Source organism: Coregonus clupeaformis, chromosome 27, assembly GCF_020615455.1.
Source record: "Coregonus clupeaformis isolate EN_2021a chromosome 27, ASM2061545v1, whole genome shotgun sequence".
NCBI lineage: Eukaryota > Metazoa > Chordata > Actinopteri > Salmoniformes > Salmonidae > Coregonus > Coregonus clupeaformis.
In genome coordinates this window covers 7,340,944-7,349,128 of record NC_059218.1, presented here as the reverse complement: position 1 = coordinate 7,349,128, position 8,185 = coordinate 7,340,944, and positions in this window count along the sequence as shown.

Here is an 8,185-nt window from a genome sequence, read left to right as displayed (position 1 = left end):
GGCTAAAGGAGTGGTCGGGGTGCGAGAGAGAAGAGCCCCGACCACTGCACCCGGTGGGTTTCCAGGTTGAGTCCCTACGACCATGGGAAGAAGAGTGGGAACAGTTTTATACTGAGGAGTCGGAGGATGAAGACGACGATGAGTTTCTGTTCCCTAACTCGTGGGGGCTCCCGGAGGAGTCCTCACTAGAGGAGGAGTGCCGAGAGAGAGAGAAGGATCGGATCTGCAGGGTAAGAGAGGAGGCCACCACATTACGGGGGCTGATAGCAAGAATAGAGCGGGAGAGCTCCATTCAAAAGGAGGCACTGCAGGAGGCTCGTAGGGAAAAGGAGGAAGTAGATGCACGGTGAGAGGAGCTGGTTAGGCAACATAAGGAGTGTAGGTTAATAGAGGAACCCATGTATGCGGAGATACGCACTGTATCGCCAGTGCGCATGCACAGCCCAGTGTGTTCTGTGCCAGCGCCCCGCACGTGTCGTGCGAAAGTGGGCAGCCAGCCAGGACGGGTTGTGCCGGCTCAACGCTCCTGGTCTCCAGTGCACCTCACCAGTCCTTTACGGCCCATACCTGCTCCTCGCACCAAGCCAGTGGTGTGTGTCCCCAGTCCGGCCCGGCCCGTATCTGCTCCTCGCACCAGACCAGTGGTGCGTGTTCCCAGTCCGGCCCGGCCCGTTCCTGCTCCTTGCACCAGACTTGTGGTGTGTGTTCCCAGTACGGCCCGGCCCGTCCTGCTCCTCGCACCAGACCAATGGTGCGTGTTCCCAGTCCAGCCCGGCCCGTCCCTGCTCCTCGCACCAAACCAGTGGTGCGTGTCGCCAGCCCGGTACGCCCCGTACCTGCTCCCCGCACCAAGCCAGTGGTGCGTGTCCCCAGTCCGGCCCGGCCCGTACCTGCTCCTCACACCAGACCTGTGGTGCGTGTTCCCATTCCGGCCTGGCCCGTTTCTGCTCCTCGCAACAGACCAGTGGTGCGTGTTCCCAGTCCGGCCTGGCCCGTTCCTGCTCCTCGCACCAGACCAGTGGTGCGTGTTCCCAGTCCGGCCCGGCCCGTGCCTGCTCCCCGCACCAAGCCAGTGGTGCGTGTTGCCAGTCCGGCCCGGCCCGTTCCTGCTCCTCGCACCAAGCCAATGGTGCGTGTTCCTAGTCCGGTCCGGCCCGTGCCTGTGCCTCGCACCAAGCCAGTGGTGCGTGTGTCCAGTCCGGCACGGCCCGTGCCCTTCCACCGGTGCCTTGGCCGGCATCGGTCAGCTGCTCCACTCCAGAGCCAGAGCAGTCCGCTCCACCGGTGCCTGATCCAGCTCCGGTCAGCTGCTCCACTCCGGAGCCAGAGCAGTCCGCTCCACCGGGGTCCAGTCCAGCTCCGGTCAGCTGCTCCACTCCGGAGCCAGAGCAGTCTGCTCCACCGGTGTCTAGTCCAGCTCCGGTCAGTGGCTCCACTCCGGAGCCAGAGCAGTCCGCTCCACCGGTGCCAAGTCCAGCTCCGGTCAGCGGATCCACTCCGGAACCAGAGCAGTCCGCTCCACCGGGGTCCAGTCCAGCTCCGGTCAGCAGCTCCACTCCGGAGCCAGAGCAGTCCGCTCCACCGGTGCCCAGTCCAGCTCCGGTCAGCAGCTCCAGTCCGGAGTCAGAGAAGTCCGCTACACTGGTGTTCAGTCCAGCTCCGGTCAGCGGCTCCCGTCCAGACCCAGACGTCAGCCCCTCTCCAGGTTCGGGGTCTCCTACACCAGGGTCCAGACAGGGCTTGGTACATCGTGGGAGGAAGGAGAGGGGAAGCAGCGCGCCGAGGTCCAGACCAGACCAGGGGCGCAACGGGAGGGCTGAGAGAATGTGGTCATCACGCCCGGAGCCGGATCCGCCTCCGAGGCGGAATGCCCACCCGGACCCTACCCTGTTATGTCAGGTTTGTGCGGTCGGAGTCCGCACCTTTGGGGGGGGGGGTACTGTCACGCCCTGACTTATGGGACTCTAGTATGTTGAGTCAGGGTGTGGAGGTCTAGGTTGTTATTTCTATGTTTACGTTCTAGGTGTTGTATGTCTATGTTTGGCCGGGTGTGATTCCCAATCAGAGACAGCTGTCGCTCGTTGTCTCTGATTGGGGATCATACTTAGGCAGCCTGTTGGCAATCATTAGTTGTGGGATCTTGTTCCGTGTTAGAGGCTTGTATTGTGTTTAGCCTTAGGACTTCACGTTTCGTTGGTTTGTTGTTTTGTTCGTGTGTTTATCGTTGAAATAAACATGTATGCATTTCACGCTGCGCCTTGGTCTGACCTGTCCTTCAACGAACGTGACACTCCCTGAGTATTCATTACATTACCATTAAATGACGTCTTTACTGTTAGGTCCGGTGACAAAAATAGAGACCCCCCCCCAGGCCCGGCCCATTCCTGCTCCTTGCACCAGACCTGTGGTGCGTGTTCCCAGTCCAGCCCGGCCCGTCCCTGCTCCTCGCACCAAACCAGTGGTGCGTGTCGCCAGCCCGGTACGCCCCGTACCTGCTCCCCGCACAAAGCCAGTGGTGCGTGTCCCCAGTCCGGCCCGGCCCGTACCTGCTCCTCACACCAGACCTGTGGTGCGTGTTCCCATTCCGGCCCGGCCGACTGTCACGGTATAATTCGCACTTGGGCATAATTACTGTTCCATCTCCCATTGGCCCAGCCAGACAATGTCTACACTGTATTTTTGATCGATTTGATGTTATTTTAATGTACAGAAACATTGCTTTTCTTTCGAAAACAAGGACATTTCTAAGTGACCCCAAACTTTTGAACGGTAGTGTATATATACAGTTGAAGTTGGAAGTTTACATACACCTTAGCCAAATACATTTAAACAGTTTTTCACAATTCCTGACATTTAATCCTAGTATAAATCCCCTGTTTTAAGTCAGTTAGGATCACCACTTTATTTTAAGAATGTGAAATGTCAGAATAATAGTAGAGAGAATGATATATTTCAGCTTTTATTTCTTTCATCACACTCCCAGTAGGTCAGAAGTTTACATACACTCAATGAGTATTTGGTAGCATTGCCTTTAAATTGTTTAACTTGGGTCAAACGTTTCGGGTAGCCTTCCACAAGCTTCCCACAATAAGTTGGGTGAATTTTGGCCCATTCCACCTGACAGAGCTGGTGTAACTGAGTCAGGTTTGTAGGCCTCCTTGCTCGCACACACTTTTTCAGTTCTGCCCACAAATATTCTATAGGATTGAGGTCAGGGCTTTGTGATGGCCACTCCAATACCTTGACTTTGTTGTCCTTACACCATTTTGCCACAACTTTGGAAGTATGCTTGGGGTCATTGTCCATTCGGAAGACCAATTTGCGACCAAGCTTTAACTTCCTGACTGATGTCTTGAGATGTTGCTTCAATATATCCACATAATTTTCCTTCCTCATGATGCCATCTATTTTGTGAAGTGCACCAGTCCCACTTGCAGTAAAGCACCCCCACAGCATGATGCTGACACCCCCGTGCTTCACGGTTGGGATGGTGTTCTTCGGCTTGCAAGCGTCCCCCTTTTTCCTCCAAACATAACGATGGTCATTATGGGCAAACAGTTCTATTTTTGTTTCATCAGACCAGAGGACATTTCTCCAAAAAGTACGATCTTTGTCTCAATGTGCAGTTGCAAACCATAGTCTGGCTTTTTTATGGCGGTTTTGGAACAGTGGCTTCTTCCTTGCTGAGTGTCCTTTCAGGTTATGTCAATTATAGGACTCGTTTTACTGTGGATATAGATACTTTTGTACCCGTTTCCTCCAGCGTCTTCACAAGGTCCTTTGCTGTTGTTCTGGGATTGATTTGCACTTTTCGCACCAAAGTACGTTCATCTCTAGGAGACAGAATGCATCTCCTTCCTGAGTGGTATGACGGCTGCGTGGTCCATTGGTGTTTATACTTGCGTACTATTGTTTGTACAGATGAACGTGGTACCGTCAGGCATTTGGAAATTGCTCCCAAGGATGAACCAGACTTTTGGAGGTCTGCAAAAAAAATCAGAGGTCTTGGCTGATTTCTTTTGATTTTCCCATGATGTCAAGCACAGAGGCACTGAGTTTGAAGATAGGCCTTGAAATACATCTACAGGTACACCTCCAATTACATTTACATTTTAGTCATTTAGCAGACGCTCTTATCCAGAGCGACTTACAGTTAGTGAATACATATTATTATTATTATAATTTTTTTTAATACTGGCCCCCCGTGGGAATCAAACCCACAACCCTGGCGTTGCAAACGCCATGCTCTATCAACTGAGCTACATCCCTGCCGGCCATTCCCTCCCCTTCCCTGGACGACGCTGGGCCAATTGTGCGCCGCCCATGAGTCTCCCGGTCGCGGCCGGCTGCGACAGAGCCTGGATTCGAACCAGGATCTCTAGTGGCACAGTTAGCACTGCGATGCAGTGCCTTAGACCACTGCGCCACTGAAATTATGTCAATTAGCCTATCAGAAGCTTCTAAAGCCATGACATCATTTTCTGGAATTGTCCAAGCTGTTTAAAGGCACAGTCAACGTAGTGTATGTAAACTTCTGACCCACTGGAATTGTGATACAGTGAATTATAAGTGAAATAATCTGTCTGTAAACAATTGTTGGAAAAATTACTTGTGTCATGCACAAAGTAGATGTCCTAACCGACTTGCCAAAAGTATAGTTTGTTAACAAGAAATTTGTGGAGTGGTTGAAAAACAAGTTTTAATGACTCCAACCTAAGTGTATGTAAACTTCCGACTTCAACTGTTTATAGATACTGTATACTGTGTGTATGTGTGTGTGTGTGTGTGTGTGTGTGTGTATGTGTATGTGTATGTGTATATATATATATATATATATATATATATATATATATATATATATATATATATATGTACAGTGGGGGAAAAAAGTATTTAGTCAGCCACCAATTGTGCAAGTTCTCCCACTTAAAAAGATGAGAGAGGCCTGTAATTTTCATCATAGGTACACGTCAACTATGACAGACAAATTGAGATTTTTTTTCTCCAGAAAATCACATTGTAGTATTTTCTATGAATTTATTTGCAAATTATGGTGGAAAATAAGCATTTGGTCACCTGCAAACAAGCAAGATTTCTGGCTCTCACAGACCTGTAACATCTTCTTTAAGAGGCTCCTCTGTCCTCCACTTGTTACCTGTATTAATGGCACCTGTTTGAACTTGTTATCAGTATAAAAGACACCTGTCCACAACCTCAAACTGTCACACTCCAAACTCCACTATGGCCAAGACCAAAGAGCTGTCAAAGGACACCAGAAACAAAATTGTAGACCTGCACCAGGCTGGGAAGACTGAATCTGCAATAGGTAAGCAGCTTGGTTTGAAGAAATCAACTGTGGGAGCAATTATTAGGAAATGGAAGACATACAAGACCACTGATAATCTCCCTCGATCTGGGGCTCCACGCAAGATCTCACCCCGTGGGGTCAAAATGATCATAAGAACGGTGAGCAAAAATCCCAGAACCACACGGGGGGACCTAGTGAATGACCTGCAGAGAGCTGGGACCAAAGTAACATAGCCTACCATCAGTAACACACTACGCCGCCAGGGACTCAAATCCTGCAGTGCCAGATGTGTCCCCCTGCTTAAGCCAGTACATGTCCAGGCCCGTCTGAAGTTTGCTAGAGTGCATTTGGATGATCCAGAAGAGGATTGGGAGAATGTCATATGGTCAGATGAAACCAAAATAGAACGTTTTGGTAAAAACTCAACTCGTCGTGTTTGGAGGACAAAGAATGCTGAGTTGCATCCAAAGAACACCATACCTACTGTGAAGCATGGGGGTGGAAACATCATGCTTTGGGGCTGTTTTTCTGCAAAGAGACCAGGACGACTGATCTGTGTAAAGGAAAGAATGAATGGGGCCATGTATCGTGAGATTTTGAGTGAAAACCTACTTCCATCAGCAAGGGCATTGAAGATGAAACGTGGCTGGGTCTTTCAGCATGACAATGATCCCAAACACACCGCCCGGGCAACGAAGGAGTGGCTTCGTAAGAAGAATTTCAATGTCCTGGAGTGGCCTAGCCAGTCTCCAGATCTCAACCCCATAGAAAATCTTTGGAGGGAGTTGAAAGTCAGTGTTGCCCAGCAACAGCCCCAAAACATCACTGCTCTAGAGGAGATCTGCATGGAGGAATAGGCCAAAATACCAGCAACAGTGTGTGAAAACCTTGTGAAGACTTACAGAAAACGTTTGACCTGTGTCATTGCCAACAAAGGGTATATAACAAAGTATTGAGAAACTTGTGTTATTGACCAAATACTTATTTTCCACCATAATTTGCAAATAAATTCCTTAAAAATCCTACAATGTGATTTTCTGGATTTTTTTCAGTTTGTCTGTCATAGTTGACGTGTACCTATGATGAGAATTACAGGCCTCTCTCATCTTTTTAAGTGGGAGAACATGCCCAATTGGTGGCTGACTAAATACTTTTTTCCCCCACTGTATATATATAAATACACATACACACTGAACAAAAATATAAACGCAACATGTAAAGTGTTGGTCCCATGTTTCCCAGAAATTCTCCATATGCATAAAAAGCTTATTTCTGTCAAATTTTGTGCACAAATTTGTTTACATCCCTGTTATTGAGCATATTTACTTTGCCAAGATAATCCATCCACCTGACAAGTGTGGCATATCAAGAAGCTGATTAAACAGCATGATCATTACACAGGTGCACCTTGTGCTGGGGACAAGAAAAGGCCACTCTAAAATGTGCAGTTTTGTCACACAACACTGCCACAGATGTCTCAAGTTTTGAGGGAGCATGCAATTGGCATGCTGACTGCAGGGATGTCCACCAGAGCTGTTGGCAGATAATTTAATGTTAATTTCTACCATAAGCCTCCTCCAATACGACATATTGACAAAGCAAAAACAGTTCAGTTCAAGTTGTAGAAAGTTGAAACATCTCAAGGATGATCAATGGAAGCAGGTTGCACCTGAGCTCAATTTCGAGTCTCATAGCAAAGGGTCTGAATACTTCTGTAAATAAGGTATTTCTGTTTTTTATTTTTAATACATTTGCAAAAATTGATGAGGGATTTTTTTTTTTAAAGCAATTTTATAATAAGGCTGTAACATAACAAAATGTGGAAAAAGTCAAGGGGTCTGAATACTTTTTGAATGCACTGTGTGTGTGTGTGTGTGTGTGTGTGTGTGTATATATATATATATATATATATATATATATATATATATATATATATATATATATATATCAGAAAAAGGACATGTTTGACTTTCAGAAAAACATATTGGTCAAGCTCAGGCACTTAAATCTCACGTAGGTGCATAATCCCATCCATCAACTAGATTCAGCCAATTTTTTTCTTGAGCGGGTGGTCAGGGGGGCGGAAAATAATTGTAAATAATTTATACTATGCAAATTGACGCAAGAAGCCCAAAGAGATATTGTATTTGACAAAAACATAATCATTTCAAACTCTATTCATGAGTGGAAATACTCAGATGAATTCTTAGTGATTATCTTGTATGTCCAATGAAAATTCTAAATAAAATAAACTAAAACTATGATCCTTGGGCTGCCAGTTGACGATCCCTGCCATACAGTCATTTCATAATCCCAACAGGGTGGAATTTTGGAGCCTAAATTAGCCATAGCTCTGTGGGTGATTGGGATTAAGCTACCATAATGGTAAACACTTGAATATGATTTAACTTCAACATTAAGGGTATTTTAAAATTCAGAAATGTGATACATTTTATCTATAATTTAGCCTAACATGGTGGAAATGTATGAGTGAGACAAACAGACTACTGTAGCATCATGAAACATTACAAAATGGATAAAAACAAGTGTTTATATTTACAGTGCCTTCAGAAAGTATTCCCACCCCTTGACTTTTTCCACATTTTGTTGTGTTACAGCCTGAATTTAAAATGGATTCAATTGAGATGTTTTTGTCACTGGCCTACATTAAATGCAATCATAACCAATGAAACTCTCGGTGGCAAAACTGGCCAAAGAAGCCTGAAAAGTAGTTGAATTTGTCGCTAGCCTCTTTTACCAATAGAAGTCACCGGAGGGGTCTGAAAACGCTCTAAATATAGCGACAAAGTCGGTAAATTGGCCACACTGCTTAATGAGCTGATGTCATTGTGGGAAGGGGCTGTTTTCTTAAAATGA